Source organism: Lithobates pipiens, unplaced genomic scaffold (assembly GCF_037356315.1).
Source record: "Lithobates pipiens isolate NorthernLeopardFrog02 unplaced genomic scaffold, aLitPip1_a1.2 Scaffold_16, whole genome shotgun sequence".
NCBI classification, from domain to species: domain Eukaryota; kingdom Metazoa; phylum Chordata; class Amphibia; order Anura; family Ranidae; genus Lithobates; species Lithobates pipiens.
Genome location: NW_027507748.1, coordinates 359,349,094 through 359,371,352, shown reverse-complemented (window position 1 = coordinate 359,371,352; position 22,259 = coordinate 359,349,094). Strand labels below are relative to the sequence as shown.

The following is a 22,259-nucleotide window of genomic DNA, read 5'->3' as shown; positions in this document are numbered from 1 at the left end:
AAAAGGAAAATTTTACTAATTTTAATTTTTTTTATTCTACTGGTATATGGCCAGCTTAAGTCATTGGCTCAGAATAAGTATGCAAATTAGAAAATCTGTCTTTTCTGAGCTGCATGCTTGTTTGAGGTCAGTGTATCCTTTGATATACAAACTTGGAACAAGCGTGCAGCTCAGGAAAGACAGTATTTCTAAACTGCATACTGAAGCAAGAGACAGCTAGCCAGCGAGGTCAGCATTGGCAGACTTGGTATTTCTATCAAGACAGGTCTCCTCCAAATCAAATGCTGCATTACAGTATATAGATACCCCCAGCTACTCATCAAATTTTATATAATAGGTGGTGCAAAAGCCTCACATATTAACCAGGATCGGAAGTTTAGAAGTGTGATGGGAGGGCAGTCTTGACTTGTGTGAAGACTCAAGTGAGGTGGAATAAAGACAGGGAAAATAGCAGGTGGTCCATAAGACCTGTGCAATGGCAGAATGTGCCTAGCTAGAGGGTGTGCATTTCAAGCAAGGAAGAGAGTGGTACATAGTCAGTTATCAGTGGCACCACTCTGACAAAACCTGCAAGCCATGCGTGAATGCAGTTTATCTATGAGCAGAACAGTGTCTAAAGGGATTGCCCAACAAAAATGTATATATTGAATAAGAATTAAGTATGGTATTTTTGCAAAAGATGGTAATTCACTGCTAACACTGAACAACCTTCCCAAATTGAGTATTGTTGTCTTTATAAGGACCATGCCTTATTTTGCTGTACACCCTTTGTAAAGACTATTGTGAAGAATAGTTTTGCTTCTATGAAGAATGCAAGAATGCTATCAGTTAAGCCTAGATGTTTATGCAGTAAAATTAATGACTATATTTGATTATGTGCCTGCTTAGTTCATTCTACCACCCCCCCCCCCCCCCCACCCCCATGGTTATATTACATATTCTATAAAAGATCTAGGTACATAATTGTATTCTTCCCTGGCAGAAGTTACAGCCCAAGGGTCTACTCTACAAGCAGAAGGCAATCACCCTACTTCATAAACAGGATCAGGAAGCAAAGCGATTAATGTGTAAGGAAATTGGAGCGCTCGGAAGAAAACAATACAAACTCCATGCAGCTAATGGCTTTAGTGGAATTTAAACCTCAGGTCTCGCTGCTGCAAGGCAAGACTTCTAACTACTTAGCCACCTGCTACTTTGGGTAATAAAGCTCTAGAAGGAGTATAACTATTGTAGATAACCTCAGGAGGGAAAAGGCTGTTAGCATTTGGATGGATTGGATGTTTTTCAGCAGGTGATTTATTATTCCTCTGGTTAAATGCAAAGATCTGTGTGAAGGAATGTGGATTTTTATGATGCACAATGTTTTTAAGTCTTAATAGGAGAATTAATATCCATAACAACATAATAAATAGGAAAGCAAAGGTGTAAAGGTTCTATGATGCACAACGTTTTAAGGAAATCTGTCAGGACAGACACATAAAAGCTGCCTTTGCTGACTAATTTGTGATCTGGTATACTCCAAAGCTGTAAAGAATAGCATTGCTTTGCTAGTAAGTCATAGATTTGTAACAAAAACATGGAGATCACATGCCATACCAGGCTGAGATAGGTCAGTGGCACTGATCAGCTATGACACCAGATGTTTCATGGCTTGACAGTTCAGTTGAGAGCTAACATAAGCGCATTAATAACTGTAACAGGTATCATTCAAGGCATGCCTTTAAAGTAACTGTTTTGGGAAACAATTAAAGTAAAATTAAATTCAAAATGTTAAAAACCACTGACCAGCAGGATTTTAATGACAGAAAAGACCATAGTCTATCATAATTGCCTCTTCCTGCCAGCAGTACTATCAGCAGTACGGTTCACTGAGAAATGCATGCACGGTTCAAGAGCACACTTACAACTCTGCTCTGTGAAGTAATGAAGTGATTCTGGTGTGCATGCGCAGAAGTGACATCGCACAGCCTGGCCATTCAAATTACCAAACAGAGCAAACTCAGAAGAAAGACCTAAAAAAAAAAGATGGAAGCGCCCAAGACCAGCTGGATCGTTGATGGCGCATCACTGGAGTGCTCATTTTGACAGGTATGTCTGCCATAATGTGCTAATATGCAGTGCACACTAGCGTATTAAGGCATACATCTCCTGCGGGCTCAATATATATATATATATATATATATATATATATATATATATATATATATATATATATATATATATATAAGCTTAATTCTGATTTAAATTAGTGGGTTTAGTTTTGCTTTAACCTTGCCTCTTCTCATTTATAGGCTCCTTCGCTGCCCATCCTGTTTCAGTTTTATCCTAGCCAAGCCATAACAATTAGCCCTTGTACACACGGTCGGAGATTCTGACGGAATGTGTCCGATCGGACCGTTTTGTTGGATATTCCGACTGTGTGTGGTCTACATCAGATTGTTTCCGTCGGAGTATCCGACGGACCAAGTTTTCCAACTTGTTGGTAAAATTTTCTGACAAAATGCTCCTATCGGACATACTCCGATCATGTGTAGAGAATTCCGATCGTGGCACGACAAAGTGCCACGCATGCTCAGATCAAATTCCTACACCAAAGCTATTGGCTACTAGCGTGAACGTAGTCCCGTCATAGCGAAATAACGTCATCACGTCGGATTTTCCGACAACTTTGTCCGACCGTGTGTATACAACAGTTTCGGACAAAATCCGTCGGATTTGGTTGTCGGAATCTCCGACCATGTGTACAAGGGCTTAGAATGTGTTTAAAATATCTTACCACAGTACAGCCATTCTGTGCTAAGCCAGCATGTTTGTGCACTGTTTGGACACATCTTGCCTCTTGTGCTGGACCCACAGGAGTTGATTTAATAGAGGCAAAAAGACTGCACTTTGCAACATACAAGGCCATCCCCAACACCGCCCCCAGCTTCATAACCAACCTCATCTGCAGATATCGCCCACATAGTCCTCTCCGCTCCTCCCAGGACCTCCTGCTTTCTAGCTCCCTTGTTACCTCCAATCACGCTCGCCTACAAGACTTCACTAGAGCCTCTCCCTTCCTCTGGAACTCCCTGCCCTGGTACGTCTGATCAACCCCTACCCTGCCCACCTTTATTAGATCCTTGAAAACTCATTTATTCAGGGAAGCCTACCCCACAGCCACCCCCATCAAATCATCCCCACAGCTAATACCTTTTGTACCACCTCCCCCTCCCATTAGAATGAAAGCTCCACGAGCAGGGCCCTCCTGTCCCTTCAGCACTGAACTGTATTGTAATTGTGCTGTCCCCCTCTACATTGTAAAGCACTGCACAAACTGTTGCCGCTATATACATCTTGTATAATAATAAAAAGAATAATAATTTGCCAGATTGAGTGAGTACTTCCTTCTGCCTGGCTGTTATCCTGGTCCTTTAGCTTGAATACTTGGAGTCACTGATTTAAAACAAGGTTTCAGATCAGAAAAGTCATGAGCCCCTATCAGCATACTTGTTCTTGATGAGTGACTCAAAAAGGTTGATTTACTAGAGGTGAATAGACTGTGCACTTTGCAATTGCAGTTTCACTTTGCAAGGGAATTAGCTCCAGAGCTGGAGAACTAAATGAGGTGACACTCTACTGACATCCATCATTCAATCATGTGCAAGCAAAAATGCTCTTTTTTATGCATTTCATTGGGTATTCTTTGCAAAGTGAAGCTTTACCTCATTTACTAAGTTCTGGAGTAAGTTCCTTTACAGAGTGCAACTGCACTTGCAAAGTGCACAGTCCACTTGCCTTTAGCAGCCCAGAGGTTAATCAAGACAGCCAAGCAGTTAGCACTTTCAGAAAAGAGGTGAGCAATAGCAGGCTCCGAGGTTCTCTTTAATCATATTTCAGTTTGTATTATTACAGAACAAAAACTAAATCTTGAAAATAATATGCTAGTTACTTCTACAGATTAAAATCCAGCCATTTATTGGTGCATCTGTAAAAAAAAAAAATGCTTCTGTATTTATCTGAAATGTTGGGGAACAAAATTCAAGACTGATGCGGCAGAAAACACTGCTATAAATGTTGCAGTGTTAAGAAAAAGCTAGGTTGTACTGACTGAATAGAAAGAGAAATCTCTAGTGGCTGGCAGTGATAGGATCACTAGGAAATTGCCTAGTTCTTCTCTGCTCACAGAGCACATACAGAGACCTGTAACATCAGTATGCACACATTTGCAGAGCAAAGTCAGAGCAGAGGAGAAACGCGCAGGGAACCGGAGAGAATTTATACACTTCTGTTGTTTTTTCCTACGGTAACTACAAAGTAGCTGTCACCAAGGCAGTGCGCTCTAACATTTAACTATCTCTCCTACATAGTCCACACGCTTTAATTCTCCTCTATTTCCTGTATAACCCTATGAGTTATAAGTCTTTACTTTGACCTTGTAGATTTGCTTCACTTGACATGTGCCCCTGCATTTATAATAGAACTGCCATGCTACTGTGTTTTTATCCTATTTTATAGGGATTTCTCCTATCAGACTTTTCACTCTGCATTATGAAGATAATACATTTTGGAATTTTAAAATCTATTTAAAGTTGACATTTCCAGAAAAAAATTATGAGGGAATCTATTGCTGACTTCTTCCTAAAGGTGCTATTTTTTCTGGCTATTTCACTTATCAACTAGCTTAAAGAGGAACTCCAGGCAAACAGTTAAAGTGTATGTTACCCCAACATTTCATATTTCTGATACATGTCTGTTGTACAATGTACTTATATTAAAAAAAAGTATCCTTTTCTCTTTGTAAGGCTTCCTTTGTGTAAAATACCTGGTGATCCAGCCAGTCCCCCTGCTTTCCTATTTAAAACTGACCACACCAAGGCATGGAAGCTTATCCATCCCAGCATGGTCAGTTTTCTACTTTTCATTATTATTGGGAGTACAGCCTTTCTATAATCGCTGGGTAGATCAGTGTACTTTTGCTTCTCTGCCTTCTGCTGACACCCCCAGCTCTTTAAGCCCCTATGCAACTAAGAACAGAGGTCATGTGATCACTTATAAAAGAAAGAATAGAAGGGATTTATAATGATATATAGAGTATCTCACAAAAGTGAGTACACCCCTCACATTTTTGTAAATATCCTATTCATTTCTTTAATGTAACAACACTGAAGAAATTACACTTTGCTTCAATATAAAGTAGTGAGTGTACAGCTTGTATAACAGTGTAAACTTGCTGTCCCCTCAAAATAACTCAACACACAGCCATTAATGTCTAAACCGCTGGCAACAAAATTGAGTACACCCCTAAGGGAAAATGTCCAAATTGGGCCTAAAGTGTCAATATTTTTTGTGGCCACAATTATTTTCCAGCACTGCCTTAACAATCTTGGGCATGGAGTTCATCAGTGCTTCATACTGTATGTTGCCACTGAAGTCCTTTTCCACTCCTCCATGATGACATCATGGAGTTGGTGGATGTTAGAGATCTTGCGCTCCTCCACCTTGTGTTTGAGGATGCCCCACAGATTCTCAATAGGGTTTAGGTCTGGAGACATGCTTGGCCAGTCCATCACCTTTACCCTCAGCTTCTTTAGCAAGACAGTGGTTGTCTTGGAGGTCAGTTTGGGGGACGTTATCGTGTTGGAATACCGCCCCCTGTGGCCCAGTCTCTGAAGGGAGGGGATCAGGTTCTGCTTCAGTATGTCACAGTACATGTTGGCATTCATGGTTTCCTCAATGAACTGTAGCTCCCCAGTGTCGGCAGCACTCATGCAGCCCCAGACCATGACACTCCCACCACCATGCTTGACTATAGACAAGGCAGACTTGTCTTTGTACTCCTCACTTGGTTGCTGCGACACACGTTTGACACCATCTGAACCAAATACGTTTATCTTGGTCTCATCAGACCACAGGACATCATGGTTCCATTAATCCATGTCCTTAGTCTGCTTGTCTTCAGTAAACTGTTTGCGGGCTTTCTTGTGCATCATCTTTAGAAGAGGCTTCCTTCTGGGACGACAGCCATACAGACCAATTTGATAAGTGTGTGGCGTATGGTCTGAGCACTGACAGGCTGACCCCCCCACCCATTCAACCTCTACAGCAATGCTGAAAACACTCATACATCTATTTCCCAAAGACAACCTCTGGATATGACACTTAACACATGCAATCAACTTCTTTGGTCGATCATGGCGAGGCCTGTTCTGAGTGGAACCTGTCCTGTTAAAGTGGGTGTAAACCCTTACAAACCACTTTGACCTACAGGTAAGCCTAGATTAAGGCTTACCTGTAGGACCAAGAAATATCTCCTAAACCTACACGGTTTAAAAGATATTTGGCAAAACACAGCCACCACTGTCTACGGCGCATGTGCTGTAGACAGCGGCATGCAGGCTGAGTGCGCCGCTGTCAACGGCTATATGCTGTGAGTGGCGGCTCCCGTGCACATGCGCGGGAGTGACGTCATTCGTCGAATGACACCCCTGGAGCAGCGAGACCCACCAAGAAGATGGAGGCTCCATACACAAGAGGACAGCGGTGACTTCGCTGGCTCCTGTGTCAGGTAAGTGACACATAATGGGCTACTATGCGATGCATGGTAGTCCATTATGCTTTACCTTGGCAGGGAATCAAAGAGGAAGTAAACCCATCAGGGTTTACTTCCTCTTTAAACTTCTGTATGGTCTTGGCCACCGTGCTGCAGCTAAGTTTCAGGGTCTTGGCAATCTTCTTATAGCCTAGGCCATCTTTATGTAGAGCAACAAGTCTTTTTTTCAGATCCTCTGAGAGCTCTTTGCCATGAGGTGCCATGTTGAACTTCCCATGATCAGTATAAGAGAGTGAGAGCGATAACACCAAATTTAACATACCTGCTCCCCATTCACACCTGGGACCTTGTAACACTAATGAGTCACATGACATTGGGGAGGGAAAATAGCTAATTGGGCCCAATTTGGACATTTTCACTTACGGGTGTGCTGACAATTGTTGCCAGCAGTTTAGACGTTAATGGCTGTGTGTTGAGTTATTTTGAGGGGGCAGCAAATTTACACTGTTATACAAGCTGTACACTCACTACTTTACATTGTAACAAAGTGTAATTTCTTCAGTGTTGTCACATGAAAAGAAAGTTTGTGAAATACTGTGTATATAGTAGGGAAAATCTGTACAGATTTTGTAAGCTTGCCCACTTACAAAAAAATGAAGGGTCTATAATTTTTATCATAGGTGTATTTTAAATGATAGAGACAGAATATCAACCAAAACATCCAGAAAAACACACAAAACAAATGCTATAAATTAAGTTGCAGTTCAGTGAGTAAAATAATCCCCAAGCAAAACGTGACTTAGGACTTGGTGGAGAAATCCATGTTGGCGAGCATAGAGGTAAAACTTTTCTTGTGGTTGGTTACCAGGTTTGCATACATCTCAGGAGGGATTTTGGTCCACTCTTCTTTACAGATCTTCTCTAAATCCTTAAAGTTTCTAGGCTGTCTCTTGGCAACTTGAAATTTAAGCTCTCCCCATACATTTTCTATAGTTTAAGGTCTGGAGACTGACAAGGCCACTCCATGACCTTAGTGTGCTTCTTCTTGAGCCACTCCTTTGTTGCCTTGGCGATGTGTTTTGAGTCACTATCATGCTGGAAGACCCATCCACGACCCATTTTCCGTGTTCTGGCTGAGGGAAGAACGTTCTCATCCAAGATTTTACAATACATGGCCCCATCCATTGGCCCCTCAATGCAGCAAAGTCGCCTGTACCTTTAGCAGAAAAACAGCCCCAAAGCATAAATGTTTCCACCTCCATGCTTGTCTGAATGGATGGTGTTCTTAGGGTCACAGTCAGCATTTTTATTCCTTCAAACACGGTAATATAAAAAATGATATACCCTTCATTTCTTTGTACGTGTCCAAATTTATAAAATCCGCAGTGCAGGGGATCAAATAATTATTTATTTCCCTACTGTATATATATATATATATATATATATATATATATATATTAACCACCTTCAGACCGGACCATTTTGCTGGTAAATGACCAGAGGTCTTTTTACAATTTGGCACTGCGCTGCTTTAACTGGTAATTGCGCGGTCATGCAATGTTGTACCCAAACAAAATTAGCGTCCTTTTCTTCCCATAAATAGAGCTTTCTTTTGATGGTATTTGATTGCCTCTGAGATTTTTATTTTTTGCGATATAAACGTAAAAACACCGCAAATTTTGAAAAAAAATGATATTTTCTAACTTTTGTTATTAGAAAAATCCAATAAACTCAATTTTAGTCATACATTTAGGCCAAAATGTATTCAGCCACATGTCTTTGGTAAAAAAAAAGTCAATAATTGTATATTTATTGGTTTGCGCAAAAGTTGTCACATCTACAAACTAAGGTACGTTTTCTGGAATTTACGCAGCTTTTAGTTTACGACTGCCTATCTCATTTCTTGAGGTGCTAAAATGGCAGGGCAGTACAAAACCCCCCCAAATGACCCCATTTTGGAAAGTAGACACCCTAAGGAAATTGATAAGTGGCATGTTGAGCCCATTGAATATTTTATTTTTTTGCCTCAAGCGATTGAATAATGACAAAAAATATTTTTTTTTTTTTTTTTTTTACACAAAGTTGTCACTAAATGATATATTGCTCACACATGCTATGGGCGTATGTGAAATGACACCCCAAAATAAATTCTGCTGCTTCTCCTGAGTACGGGGATACCACATATGTGGGACTTTTTGGGAGCCTAGCCGCGTACGGGGCCCCGAAAACCAAGCACCGCCTTCAGGCTTTCTAAGGGCGTAAATTTTTGATTTCACTTCTCACTACCTATTACAGTTTTGAAGGCCATAAAATGCCAAGATGGCACAAAACCCCCACAAATGACCCCATTTTAGAAAGTAGACACCCCAAGCTATTTGCTGAGAGGCATTTTGAGTCCATGGAATATTTTATATTTTGCCACAAGTTGCGGGAAAATTACAAACTTTAATTTTTTTTTATTTTTTTTTCACAAAGTTGTCACTAAATGATATATTGCTCACACATGCTATGGGCATATGTGAAATGACACCCCAAAATAAATTATGCTGCTTCTCCTGAGTACGGGGATACCACATATGTGGGACTTTTTGGGAGCCTAGCCACGTACGGGGCCCCGAAAACCAAGAACCGCCTTCAGGTTTTCTAAGGGCGTAAATATTTGACTTCACTCCTCACTACCTATTACAGTTTTGAAGGCCATAAAATGCCAAGATGGCACAAAACCCCCACAAATGACCCCATTTTAGAAAGTAGACACCCCAAGCTATTTGCTGAGAGGCATGTTGAGTCCATGGAATATTTTATATTTTGCCACAAGTTGCGGGAAAATTACAAACTTTTTTTTTTTTTTTTTTCACAAAGTTGTCACTAAATGATATATTGCTCACGCATGCCATGGGCATATGTGAAATGACACCCCAAAATAAATTCTGCTGCTTCTCCTGAGTACGGGGATACCACATATGTGGGACTTTTTGGGAGCCTAGCCGCGTACGGGGCCCCGAAAACCAAGCACCGCCTTCAGGCTTTCTAAGGGCGTTACAGTTTTGAAGGCCATAAAATGCCAAGATGGCACAACCCCCCCCCCAAATGACCCCATTTTGGAAAGTAGACACCCCTAAATTTAGGGGTACACTAGTGAGACTAGGTAATAAATGGCGGGTGCCCTGAAACTATTAAAAAAAAAAAACTAACCAACCAGCGTCACCTGTAACAGTTATATGGTGATCACTGGTGAAAGGGTTAACTAGGGGGCAATCAGGGGGCTTTATGCGGTAGTATATGGGGGTCCCTGGCGCTATAAAAAGCTGCGGCGAACCTAAATACCTACCTGCCTAACTAGCGTCACCTGTGACACTAATACAGTGATCAGAAAAACGATCGCTTATTAGGCTGGGTTCACACTGGAGCGATGTGGGAACGCCACGAATGCGCGGCGGGTTCCCGCATCGCATGCCTCCCGGCGGCAGTTCACACCGCCCTATGCGAACTGCAGGGAGTGTCAGTGAAATGTTAATGACACCCCCAGATCAGTTCGCATATCGCAGTGCGATCTGCAAACTCGGATCGCATGGTGTGAACACCCATGCGATCCGATTCTGCTGCGGACCAAAAAAAGGGTCCCGTGCGAGTTTGCGGCGGGTGCGGCGTGTGCGACACGAATTCAGCCATACTATCTGTATGGCTGAACTCGAATCGCACAGAGATCGGATGTGATTTGCACTGCAGTGCGGTGCGAATCACATCCGTTCTCTTAAACCGCTGCAATGTGAACCCAGCCTTAGTGACACTGGCGACGGGGGGTGATCACGGGGTTAAACCTTTATTGGGGGGGTTAGGGGGGTACCTTAGAACTAAAGGGGGCTAACCCTAACTGCCCTAACAGTTATTACAGTCACAAATGACACCCGCCGGGTGATCAGGGGGTTAAACCTTTATTAGGTAATAAATGGCGGGTGCCCTGAAACTATAAAAAATAACTAACCAACCAGCGTCACCTGTAACAGTTATATGGTGATCACTGGTGAAAGGGTTAACTAGGGGGCAATCAGGGGGCTTTATGCGGTAGTATATGGGGGTCCCTGGCGCTATAAAAAGCTGCGGCGAACCTAAATACCTACCTGCCTAACTAGCGTCACCTGTGACACTAATACAGCGATCAGAAAAATGATCGCTTATTAGGCTGGGTTCACACTGGAGCGATGCGGGAACGCCACGAATCCGCGGCGGGTTCCCGCATCGCATGCCTCCCGGCGGCAGTTCACACTGCCCTATGCGAACTGCTGGGAGTGTCAGTGAAATGTTAATGACACCCCCAGATCAGTTCGCATATCGCAGTGCGATCTGCAAACTCGGATCGCATGGTGTGAACACCCATGCGATCCGATTCTGCTGCGGGCCAAAAAAAGGGTCCCGTGCGAATTTGCGGCGGGTGCGGCGGGTGCGACACGAATTCAGCCATACTACCTGTATGGCTGAACTCGAATCGCACAGAGATCGGATGTGATTTGCACTGCAGTGCGGTGCGAATCACATTCGTTCTCATAAACCACTGCAATGTGAACCCAGCCTTAGTGACACTGGCGAGGGGGGGTGATCACGGGGTTAAACCTTTATTGGGGGGGTTAGGGGGGCACATTAGAACTAAAGGGGGCTAACCCTAACTGCCCTAACAGTTATTACAGTCACAAATGACACCAATGCAAAAAAAAAAAAAAGCAATTGGTGTCACTGTGACTAGGGGGGCAGGGGTAATTGGGGGGTGATCGGGGGTAAAGGGGGGGTGTGAGTGTGCCTGGCATGTTCTACTGTGTAGTGTAGTGCTTGTGCAACTCACCGATGCTCTCTCCTCGGTGCCGGAACGAAAAATACAGACACAGAGGAGAGAATACATCACTTCCTCTCCTGTGTTTACATTACAGGAGAGGAAGTGATGTCACGGGACATTTTCATTCGTCGGGAGCGATCGCGAGGGGGTGGCCATGAATGAATGGCCGTCCCCTCGTCCGGGATCGCTCCCGAACGAATACCGACCGCCGCAGGCACCGGGCGGGGGCCCGATCGGGCCCCCGACCCGCGGGCAGGCAAGGACGTACATGTAAGCCCTTATGCCTGCTCGTGCCATTCTGTCGACGTACATCGTCGTGCGGCGGTCGGCAAGTGGTTAAATTGAATGGGTTGTTTTACAAAGTAGAGGTTCACATATATTTTAAATCTATCTCTGTAATACATACCGGAATATTAAAGCAATTTAACCTGCCAAATGATGTCTGGTTCTGTCCATCCAGTCCTGAGATTTATAACGTTATGCCAGACTGTGGGTAGGTTGGTGACATTTCTTTACTGTATAGTAAAGAAATGAAAAGTAAGTACTGTATATTTGCATATAGCACTCTTGATTCCACTGTTGCCCCATACTGAGTTCTACTATAAAGTGAGTTACATAAGGCTAATATCAAATCAAATTTAGAAATGTGTGCTACATATTAAAGTACAGTTACCGAAAAATAAAAAAAAATGATTAAAAAAATATACAATGGCATGAACTGGTGTTGTTCATATCTGGTTGAAGTTCTGCTGAAAACCATTTTTGTAGTACTGACCTGGAGTAAGTATTCCAATCAGTCGAAGCAAAATTCTAGTCTTTTTCTGTATAATTGTTCTAGGTCAGCTTGACAGCTAGGCATCTGCATTTGCAGCTTGGGAAGTAACAATAGTAGCTGCCACATTCTCTCAGGAAATATTTATTTTAAAAAATACTTTAGAATACAAAAATACACTGTATATTTATATATTTGTACAGTATTCTACACTGAGAGAGAGGGTAAGAGAAAGACAATACCGGTATATGCATATGTATGCTCTTGTAATACCAGCAACATTTAGGACCAATTAACATGCTGTACACATATTCTTTAGGGCATATGCGCAGCATATTTGAAACTCCCTTTTTAATGATGACCGCGCCCATTTTAATGTCAAATATGAAGGTTTACAGGGTTGTATCCTAAGGTCTACCTGAGATCATTGTGCCTGTAGGATGAGGAAAGTGCTAGCTCTCCAAACCATAATGTTACAGACTGTCTGTGTAGATCTTTTGTAAGATCATTGCAGATTGTGTTCTCTAAACTTGTCCAATTTAAAAAACGATACAAAGCTGTAATGTTTACTGGAGCATTTGACATACCTCCCAACCATCCCGGATTTGTCAGGACTGTCCCAGGACTTGATCTAAGTTCCAGCATCCCAGCGAATCAAGGCTTTGTCCTGGAGTGGAGCCAATGGCTGGAACAAGTTACAGAACTTGGCTCCAGTGGCTTGCCCACAAGCACGCTCTAACACGGGCACCAGTAACACCCGCCCTGTGGCTTGTGTGGGGTGTCCTGGGTCCCGTACGGACCCAAGGCTTGTGACTCCTCCTCCCTGGCTGCGATGCAGACAGGAGGGGGAGGCGGGGAGGAGTCATGCCATGCGCCGGTCTATGATGGTGGTGGGGTGGGGTGGGGTGGGCTCCCCGGGGTGGGCTCCCCCTTCCAGATTTTACCAGGGGCCTCCCCCCAGATTTGCCCTTCCCCCATGGATAGCGAACCTGGCTTCTGAGAGGAGTTACAGCAGCTGTGCTCTCCCTCTCCTGTCATTCCAGCTATCCTCCATATGGCAGGTGACACCAGATCCACAGATTGGACTGTACACAGTATTGTCAGCGCCCCCAATGTCCTACAAGAGCCGCTCATCTTCTGGCAGCAGGAAATGTGGATAATGTGGGTAATCATGCAGTGTACAATCTGATCTGTGGATCCGGCCAATGTGATTTGCTGTATGGAGGAGCGCTGGTATGACAGGAAAGGGGAGAGGTTTGTGGAGGGGGGCTATTTACACAGGGAAGATACATTTGGGGGGGGGGATTTTTGCTAGGAAGAGGAATGGGGGTGCTAGGATGGGGCAGGGTGATTTTGGTTAAAAGGAAAAATGGGGGCTCCCAATACCCTACCCTACCAATACCATACCCTATTGACTCCTGTCCTCCGTCCTGTTGACCCTTGTATTCTGCCCTACTGGCTCCTGTCCTCCATCCTGCTGACCCCCTGTCCTCTGCCTATGTGACCCTTCTTCTCTGCCATACTGACCCCTAGGCCCTTCCCTGCTGGCCCTGTATAGGTACAAGGAAGCCCAGGTTTTGTTTAACCACACTCCTTATGCCCCTTCCACTGTTAAGAGTTTGGCCACACCGACATTTTGCTTTGCAAGCCGCAGATCACTTCCTTCATCAAGTGTCCCTCATTCTTAAGTTCAAAAGTTGGGAGGTATAGCATTTAGCATGTATTCTTAATGTACTCTTAATATAGCTAAAACACTTGTATCTGTTCAGTTCCTCCCTCTGCAACTTGCATCAGCAGACATGATTGCCATGCAGAAATATTGTGGAGCATACTTGCAATGGGCATTACTAAGGGGCAAAACAACCAGGCGTGTATACAGTATGTCACTGATATACTCTTGTGTTCAGTGAAGTTCTCTGAGGCCAGTAGCATTTGTAACTGCTTTGATGACTATTACTGTGCCACCAGCAACACAGTCTGCTTGCACTGTGCGGCAAGTTCATTTACTCTTTGCTAGATGACCCTTTATGAGCTGGAATTTAGAAATTTACTGTCACTAGTTCCAGACTAAAAAATATTATTTTGCTGATGTCTAGCTAGTGTCAAATTGAAATGGAACCAGATTAGAAGCTATAGACATCTTGTGTCTGTATGCCACTATAAAAGCCTTAGATGTGATATTTTCTTAAATGACAAATAGCCTATATAATATTGTCATGGAATGAACAGCCAACAAGTGATTCATTCCAGTGCAGCGCCGCCTTGGTACATTAGTCTGCTGGTCCAGTCCTGGACAAAAAGTACTGGTATTACAGCAATGAGGAATTTATCTTAGAATCACTGCTCCACACCTAAGATTTTATCTCCTCCAGTAAATAAGAAAAAATAGCCATTTCAGTGATGTAGTTGGAAAGAAAGCAAGGAAAACAGCAAATTGCTTTTCAAACTGGAGAAATTACATAAAATTACTCCAAGAGAGAACAAACTGGTAAACCCATAATTGGTCTTCCACCTAGATTAAGTTCCTGTCGATGCTCAGGTGTTAGCTGCATGGGTCTTTCAAACAAAATCCAATTACAATACTTAGTAACAAATAAATCCTACAAACCATATTGTAAAACATGTGCTCCTTCACATGCAGCATTTTCTGAAATTGGTGTTATGCAGAGGTTTATTGCACAGACAGAAGCCTATATTGAACGTTGAAAGCCCAGAGGGCTCCACACAGAAGCCCTACCTTCCAGGCATAAGCCGGCCATAAATGGAACAGTTTTCTTTCCAGCAACCAGGGTTGCAGGAAAGAAAATTGCTTGATTTCCCCATCAACACAGTCAGTGTTGATGGGGGAATATCTCCAATGGAGCTATTGTGTTCTCCAGGCAGGGCGGTGAGGGGAGCCATCCCATATATGGGCAGGCTGATTGGGTTGCAATCAGCCTACCCACACATGGTTGGAACCTTGACCAGTCCCCGCTGAACCGGTCAAGATTCAAACCATCTATGGCCACCTTAAAAGTTAGGTACACACTGCTACAATCCAATTTTGCTTAAATTTTCTGTGCAATTATATAGTGCAACTTGGATGTGGCTTGTGCATTCTATGGAGCCAAAATTGTGCGTGCTGAGTTGCACTGATGTGAATGGGCACCATTAAAAACAATGTGATTTGCACTGTCATGCGATTCTCTGTGACTCAAATCACATCTGAAATCGCACTAGTGTGAATGGAGTCTTAATGGAAAATGCCTCAAATGTGCATTTGGTACTACTTGTAGTTGATCTGTGCATGTAGTACACCTGAAAATGTTATAGGGTAAAGTGTCACTGCTGTGTAAGTTTGTTATGAGGATACAGAAGAACCTGGTGCTGCTAATGGATCCGGCTCTTTTATGGCTATAAATACAGATTATAAAGAGAGAACAATAAGTCCACACAGCACTTTCAGAATCCAGGGAGTTTACTATTAGACAGTAATGTATATAAACTACAGTCCCAGAACACCTTGATGTGTTTTGCATTAACTGCTTAGTCATAAGGTTTGTTATAAAGCTCAGGGTCTTTAGGTGGCCCAACCCTAGCTGGCTTAGTTTTCAGATTTACATGGATAAGTGTAAAATGCAGATAATTTGGACACAACTAAAGAGGAAGGCAGTCTCCATATAATGATGATACTACTTGTTTTCCAGTGGATTTGTATGTATTTATGTACAAATATGTTTTTTCAGGGGGACCCAATTGGACCCTCCATTCTGCTCTATGAGCAGTTTGATGTAAATGAACTTGATCTGATCCAGTGAAAAACAAACAGAAGGGGATCCATTCTTCTCTATCTGGCTGGATCGGATTGGATCGGAGGGCAGTTGGGTATAAACGGGTATAAACGGACAGCCAGTCTGTGTCCGTGTCCACTCTGCATAAGTGGACTGGACATGGACTTGTCATCTGGCCACTCCATTCAGATCAACAGAGGATCAGCGGACAAATTGCCTCATTAAATAAAAAACAGACCTGGCACATATGAAAGAGGCCTTACACCTACATGTCAACAAAGAATTGAGTTCAGCTATTTCTAAGCCATTGTTGCTAATTTTGTAGAAAATTTAAAGACCAGCTTGGTTCCAATGGATTAGCACCAGTCAAATGATCAAGATCATCTCAAAGTTAGTACAGACCTGTAAGTTTAACCACTTGCCGACCGCCGCACGACGATATACGTCGGCAGAATGGCACGGGCAGGCATATGGGCGTATATATAAGTCCCTGCCTTCCCGCGGGTGGGGGGCCCGATTGGGCCCCCCCCCCCGGTGCCTGCGGCGGTCGGCATTCGTTCGGGAGCGATCCGGGATGAGGGGACGGCCATTCATTCATGGCCACCCCCTCGCGATCGCTCCCGACGAATAGAAATGCTCCGTGACATCACTTCCTCTCCTCACAGGAGAGGAAGTGATGTGATCTCTCCTCCGTGTCGGTATTTTTCGTTCCAGCACCGAGGAGAGAGGATCGGTGAGTTGCACCAACACACCACACGTACAGTAGAACATGCCAGGCACACTCACACCCCCCCTTTACCCCCCGATCACCCCCCCAATTACCCCTGCCCCCCCCAGTCACAGTGACACCAATTGCATTTTTTTTTTTTTTTTTGCATTGGTGTCATTTGTGACTGTAATAACTGTTAGGGCAGTTAGGGTTAGCCCCCTTTAGTTCTAATGTGCCCCCCTAACCCCCCCAATAAAGGTTTAACCCTGTGATCACCCCCCGTCGCCAGCATCACTAAGGCTGGGTTCACATTGCAGCGGTTTATGAGAACGAATGTTATTCGCACCGCACTGCAGTGCAAATCACATCCGATCTCTGTGCGATTCGAGTTCAGCCATACAGATAGTATGGCTGAATTCGCGCCGCACCCGCCGCACCCGCCGCAAATTCGCACGGGACCCTTTTTTTGGTCCGCAGCAGAATCGGATCGCATGGGTGTTCACACCATGCGATCCGAGTTTGCAGATCGCACTGCGATATGCGAACTGATCTGGGGGTGTCATTAACATTTCACTGACACTCCCAGCAGTTCGCATAGGGCAGTGTGAACTGCCGCCGGGAGGCATGCGATGCGGGAACCCGCCGCGGATTCGTGGCGTTCCCGCATCGCTCCAGTGTGAACCCAGCCTAATAAGCGTTCATTTTTCTGATCGCTGTATTAGTGTCACAGGTGACGCTAGTTAGGCAGGTAGGTATTTAGGTTCGCCGCAACTTTTTATAGCGCCAGGGACCCCCATATACTACCGCATAAAGCCCCCTGATTGCCCCCTAGTTAACCCTTTCACCAGTGATCACCATATAACTGTTACAGGTAACGCTGGTTGGTTAGTTATTTTTTATAGTTTCAGGGCACCCGCCATTTATTACCTAATAAAGGTTTAACCCCCTGATCACCCGGCGGGTGTCATTTGTGACTGTAATAACTGTTAGGGCAGTTAGGGTTAGCCCCCTTTAGTTCTAAGGTACCCCCCTAACCCCCCAATAAAGGTTTAACCCCGTGATCACCCCCCCGTCGCCAGTGTCACTAAGGCTGGGTTCACATTGCAGCGGTTTGAGAACGGATGTGATTCGCACCGCACTGCAGTGCAAATCACATCCGATCTCTGTGCGATTCGAGTTCAGCCATACAGATAGTATGGCTGAATTCGTGTCGCACCCACCGCACCTGCCGCAAACTCGCACGGGACCCTTTTTTTGGTCCGCAGCAGAATCGGATCGCATGGGTGTTCACACCATGCGATCCGAGTTTGCAGATCGCACTGCGATATGCGAACTGATTTGGGGGTGTCATTAACATTTCACTGACACTCCCAGCAGTTCGCATAGGGCAGTGTGAACTGCCGCCGGGAGGCATGCGATGCGGGAACCCGCCGTGGATTTGTGGCGTTCCTGCATCGCTCCAGTGTGAACCCAGCCTAATAAGCGATCGTTTTTCTGATCGCTGTATTAGTGTCACAGGTGACGCTAGTTAGGCAGGTAGGTATTTAGGTTCGCCGCAGCTTTTTATAGCGCCAGGGACCCCCATATACTACCGCATAAAGCCCCCTGATTGCCCCCTAGTTAACCCTTTCACCAGTGATCACCATATAACGGTTACAGGTGACGCTGGTTGGTTAGTTATTTTTTTATAGTTTCAGGGCACCCGCCATTTATTACCTAGTCTCACTAGTGTACCCCTAAATTTAGGGGTGTCTACTTTCCAAAATGGGGTCATTTGGGGGGCGTTTGTGCCATCTTGGCATTTTATGGCCTTCAAAACTGTAACGCCCTTAGAAAGCCTGAAGGCGGTGCTTGGTTTTCGGGGCCCCGTACGGGGCTAGGTTCCAAAAAAGTCCCACATATGTGGTATCCCCATACTCAGGAGAAGCAGCAGAATTTATTTTGGGGTGTCATTTCACATATGCCCATGGCATGCGTGAGCAATATATCATTTAGTGACAACTTTGTGAAAAAAATAAATTAAAAAAAAAGTTTGTAATTTTCCCGCAACTTGTGGCAAAATATAAAATATTCCATGGACTCAACATGCCTCTCAGCAAATAGCTTGGGGTGTCTACTTTCTAAAATGGGGTCATTTGTGGGGGTTTTGTGCCATCTTGGCATTTTATGGCCTTCAAAACTGTAATAGGTAGTGAGGAGTGAAGTTAAATATTTACGCCCTTAGAAAACCTGAAGGCGGTTCTTGGCTTTCGGGGGGCCCCGTACGCGGCTAGGCTCCCAAAAAATCCCACACATGTGGTATCCCCGTACTCAGGAGAAGCAGCAGAATTTATTTTGGGGTGTTATTTCACATATGCCTATAGCATGTGTGAGCAATATATCAATTCGTGACAACTTTGTGTAAAAAAAAAATAAACATTTTTTTTTGTCATTATTCAATCGCTTGAGGCAAAAAAATAAAATATTCAATGGGCTCAACATGCCTCTTATCAATTTCCTTAGGGGGTCTACTTTCCAAAATGGGGTCATTTGGGGGGGTTTTGTACTGCCCTGCCATTTTAGCACCTCAAGAAATGAGATAGGCAGTCGTAAACTAAAAGCTGCGTAAATTCCAGAAAACGTACCTTAGTTTGTAGATGTGACAACTTTTGCGCAAACCAATAAATATACAGTTATTGACTTTTTTTTTACCAAAGACATGTGGCTGAATACATGTTGGCCTAAATGTATGACTAAAATAGAGTTTATTGGATTTTTCTAATAACAAAAAGTAGAAAATATCATTTTTTTTCAAAATTTGCGGTCTTTTTCCATTTATATCGCAAAAAATAAAAATTGCAGAGGCAATCAAATACCATCAAAAGAAAGCTCTATTTGTGGGAAGAAAAGGACGCAAATTTTGTTTGGGTACAACATTGCATGACCGCGCAATTACTAGTTAAAGCAGCGCAGTGCCAAATTGTAAAAAGACCTCTGGTCATTTACCAGCAAAATGGTCCGGTCTGAAAGTGGTTAAGTATGTTTTCTAGTAGTGGAGATACACAAGGTTATCTGCTAAAAAACAATATAAAAAGGAATAGCCAACACAGATTCATTTTTGTCAAACACTTCTTCAAGGAAGTAAGCATATAATTAGACAAAGTGGTGGTTTAGGATATAGTGTATCTCAACTTTACCTTTGCCAAAGTTCTTTTACACAGTTCCCCACAGACAAGGTATTAGAAAGCACATGGAGACTTGCACAATTTGGTGTACTTCTGGCTAATGTTGACAATGAACGACAAACCTAAGCACATTCACCTAGATGCCTTAGCATTCATTTTTAAATAACCTCCATATCTGCCACCAAGATTTTTACAAACAGTGGTGTCTCCAGCTTTCATATTTAGGGGGGCACACGGGGGTCAGGGACACAAGTAGGGGGCCAACTATGAAAATTATATATACAAACACACACACTGCCTTGAAAAAGTATTCATACCCCTTGACATTTTCCACATTTTGTCATGTTACAACCAAAAACATAAATGGGATTTTATGTGATAGACCAACACAAAGTGGCACATAATTGTGAAGTGGAAGGAAAATGTTAAATGTTTTTCAAAATTGACACCCAGGGCGGATCCTATATCTGGTTAGTGCCAGGTTATTTGGTAGTGCCAGGTTAGGGTGGTAGTGACAGGTTATGTGGTAGTGCCAGGCTAGGTGGTAGTGCCAGGTTAGGGTGGTATAGTGCCGGGTTAGGTGGTATTGGCATGTTAGGTGGTAATACCAGGCTAGGTGGTAGTGCCAGGTTAGGGTGGTAGAGTGGCAGGTTAGGTGGTAGTTCTAGGTTCGAGTGGTATAGTGCCACGTTAGATAGTAGGGGCAGGTTAGGTGGTAGTGCCAGGTTAGGGTGGTAGTGCCAGGTTAGGGTGGTATAGTGTCAGGTTAGATGGTAGTGCCTTGTTAGGGTGTTAGTGCCAGGTTAGGTAAAAGTACCAAAGTAAATACATGAAAACATAAATATATAAGAGAATGCTGGTCCTGTTCCCCTCTTCCTCCATCACCTGGACTAGAATTATGAATCTATGGCTGTCCCTGCTGCTGCCCTCCCTGAAGTAAACAAAAAACTCACATGGGAGTTAGCAAGCTGAAGACTGCTTCTGGCTTCTTCTTCCTGGAACTGAAGTCAAAATGTGCGGGTGGGAGGGGAAGCAGGAGAGGCTGCAGCACGGAGAAAGAATTATTGGCTAACAATGAGATGAGATGCAAATATTCCCCTCCCTTTTATGGTCAGGAGACGGGACACTGACATTATGCAACCCTGCATCTTACTGCTGTGTGCACAGGTTGGAGCTGTTGTTTTGCACACACACAGGTTACACACACAGCTTAGGTGGTGGAAGCACTGCTGCTGGAGCTGGCTCTGCCTTCTGTCATTATAACAAGCAGGAGACCCAGACTGCAAACTTTACACAACAGAACAGGGAGCATGGCAATTACAGAGCAATGCTCTCTGTGTGTCTTTCCCTCCAACAGCTGAGAGCCTACAGAAAATCACTCTGTAATTGCTGTGCCGATCGCTTTAATTGGGGGGGCACGTCATCGTATGATGTTGGGGGGGTCAGGGCCCCTGTGGCCCCACCTTAGTGATGCCACTGATCACTAATGGGAAACAGAGAGCTGTATATACTTTATAATATAGACTATATGATTTTACTTTATTGTCTTAGTATTCTGTATTTAGGGATTAGGATATAGGTAGCTGGATAAGACATACAAGATACTTGTGTACTTGTATTTTCATTTAATTTGTAGAAACTTTATTCAGAAGTTCTAATGAGGATCTGTGGAATTGAGGTCATGCTGCAACTTGCTGTTAAAGTCGCTAGTTAAAGTAGGATTAAGAAATAGTAATTGGTCAAAGTAATGTTCCTTTCGGTCTTACTGCTTTAACCTTGTTAGAGAAGTGTGCAGCTTCAGACTGCTAGAAAACTCTTCACTTGCTGGATTGCAATGTGAAACGCTATTAACTCAGAAAAAGTCATGAACATTTGTGACTCAGTATAGATATGTGAAGAGCTGGAAGAGCACTTGCAATGAATGAGTAACTAGGGCACGTGTTATATGCTAGCTCTACAACGACAGTTAATTAGACAAGTAAAAGACTTTGGTCATGTTGAGAGTTCCGAGCCAATAAGAAGATAATTTTGTTCAAATGAGCTAGCAACTACCAGAGCCGCTAACCAGTGAGATATTTACGGACTATCTATACATAATGTAATTTGATTAAGGGTGTCCAAAAAGTCTATGAAGAAATTGAATGCCTTTAAAAATAATGCATTTTTACAGCATCAGGCTAACCACAGTACTACCACTGCACCAGAAATGCAGTCTAGTGTGTCTAATAATGGGACAGATCAGGGCATGAAATTCATTGTTAACTAACACTGATCGAACTACAAAATAATGTTTTTTTTCTGTAGATTGCTTTAAATATTTCAAATAATTTCAGCAAGTGAATTTCAGCAAAAGAAAACCATGTTTGTTCCAATAAAATAAATGTTTATTACATCTGTATTTTTAGTAATGGCAAAGTCTTTATTGGATCAGTACACAGATAGCTGAAATGTAATTTTATAGTGCTGGAACTGAAGTAGGTAAAA

The 22,259-nt window shown here is 43.4% G+C and overlaps 1 protein-coding gene and 1 long non-coding RNA gene across 10 annotated transcripts in view; one reads left to right on the top strand and one right to left on the bottom strand.

Moving 5' to 3' along the window:
* LOC143982878 (uncharacterized) overlaps positions 1 to 20,840 on the bottom strand; it is a 78,070-nt gene extending 57,230 nt beyond the window's left edge. For 2 of the 3 annotated variants that reach the window (XR_013274525.1, XR_013274527.1), the window contains exon 1: positions 20,729 to 20,840. This is a non-coding gene — a long non-coding RNA (uncharacterized LOC143982878). Of the gene's footprint in view, positions 1 to 11,766; positions 11,876 to 20,728 lie in introns of all 3 variants that reach the window. The other variant, XR_013274526.1, reaches the window with a different exon arrangement.
* ADGRB2 (adhesion G protein-coupled receptor B2) overlaps positions 1 to 22,259 on the top strand; it is a 706,559-nt gene that overhangs the window by 136,841 nt on the left and 547,459 nt on the right. The gene's annotated exons all lie outside the window — the stretch shown is intronic.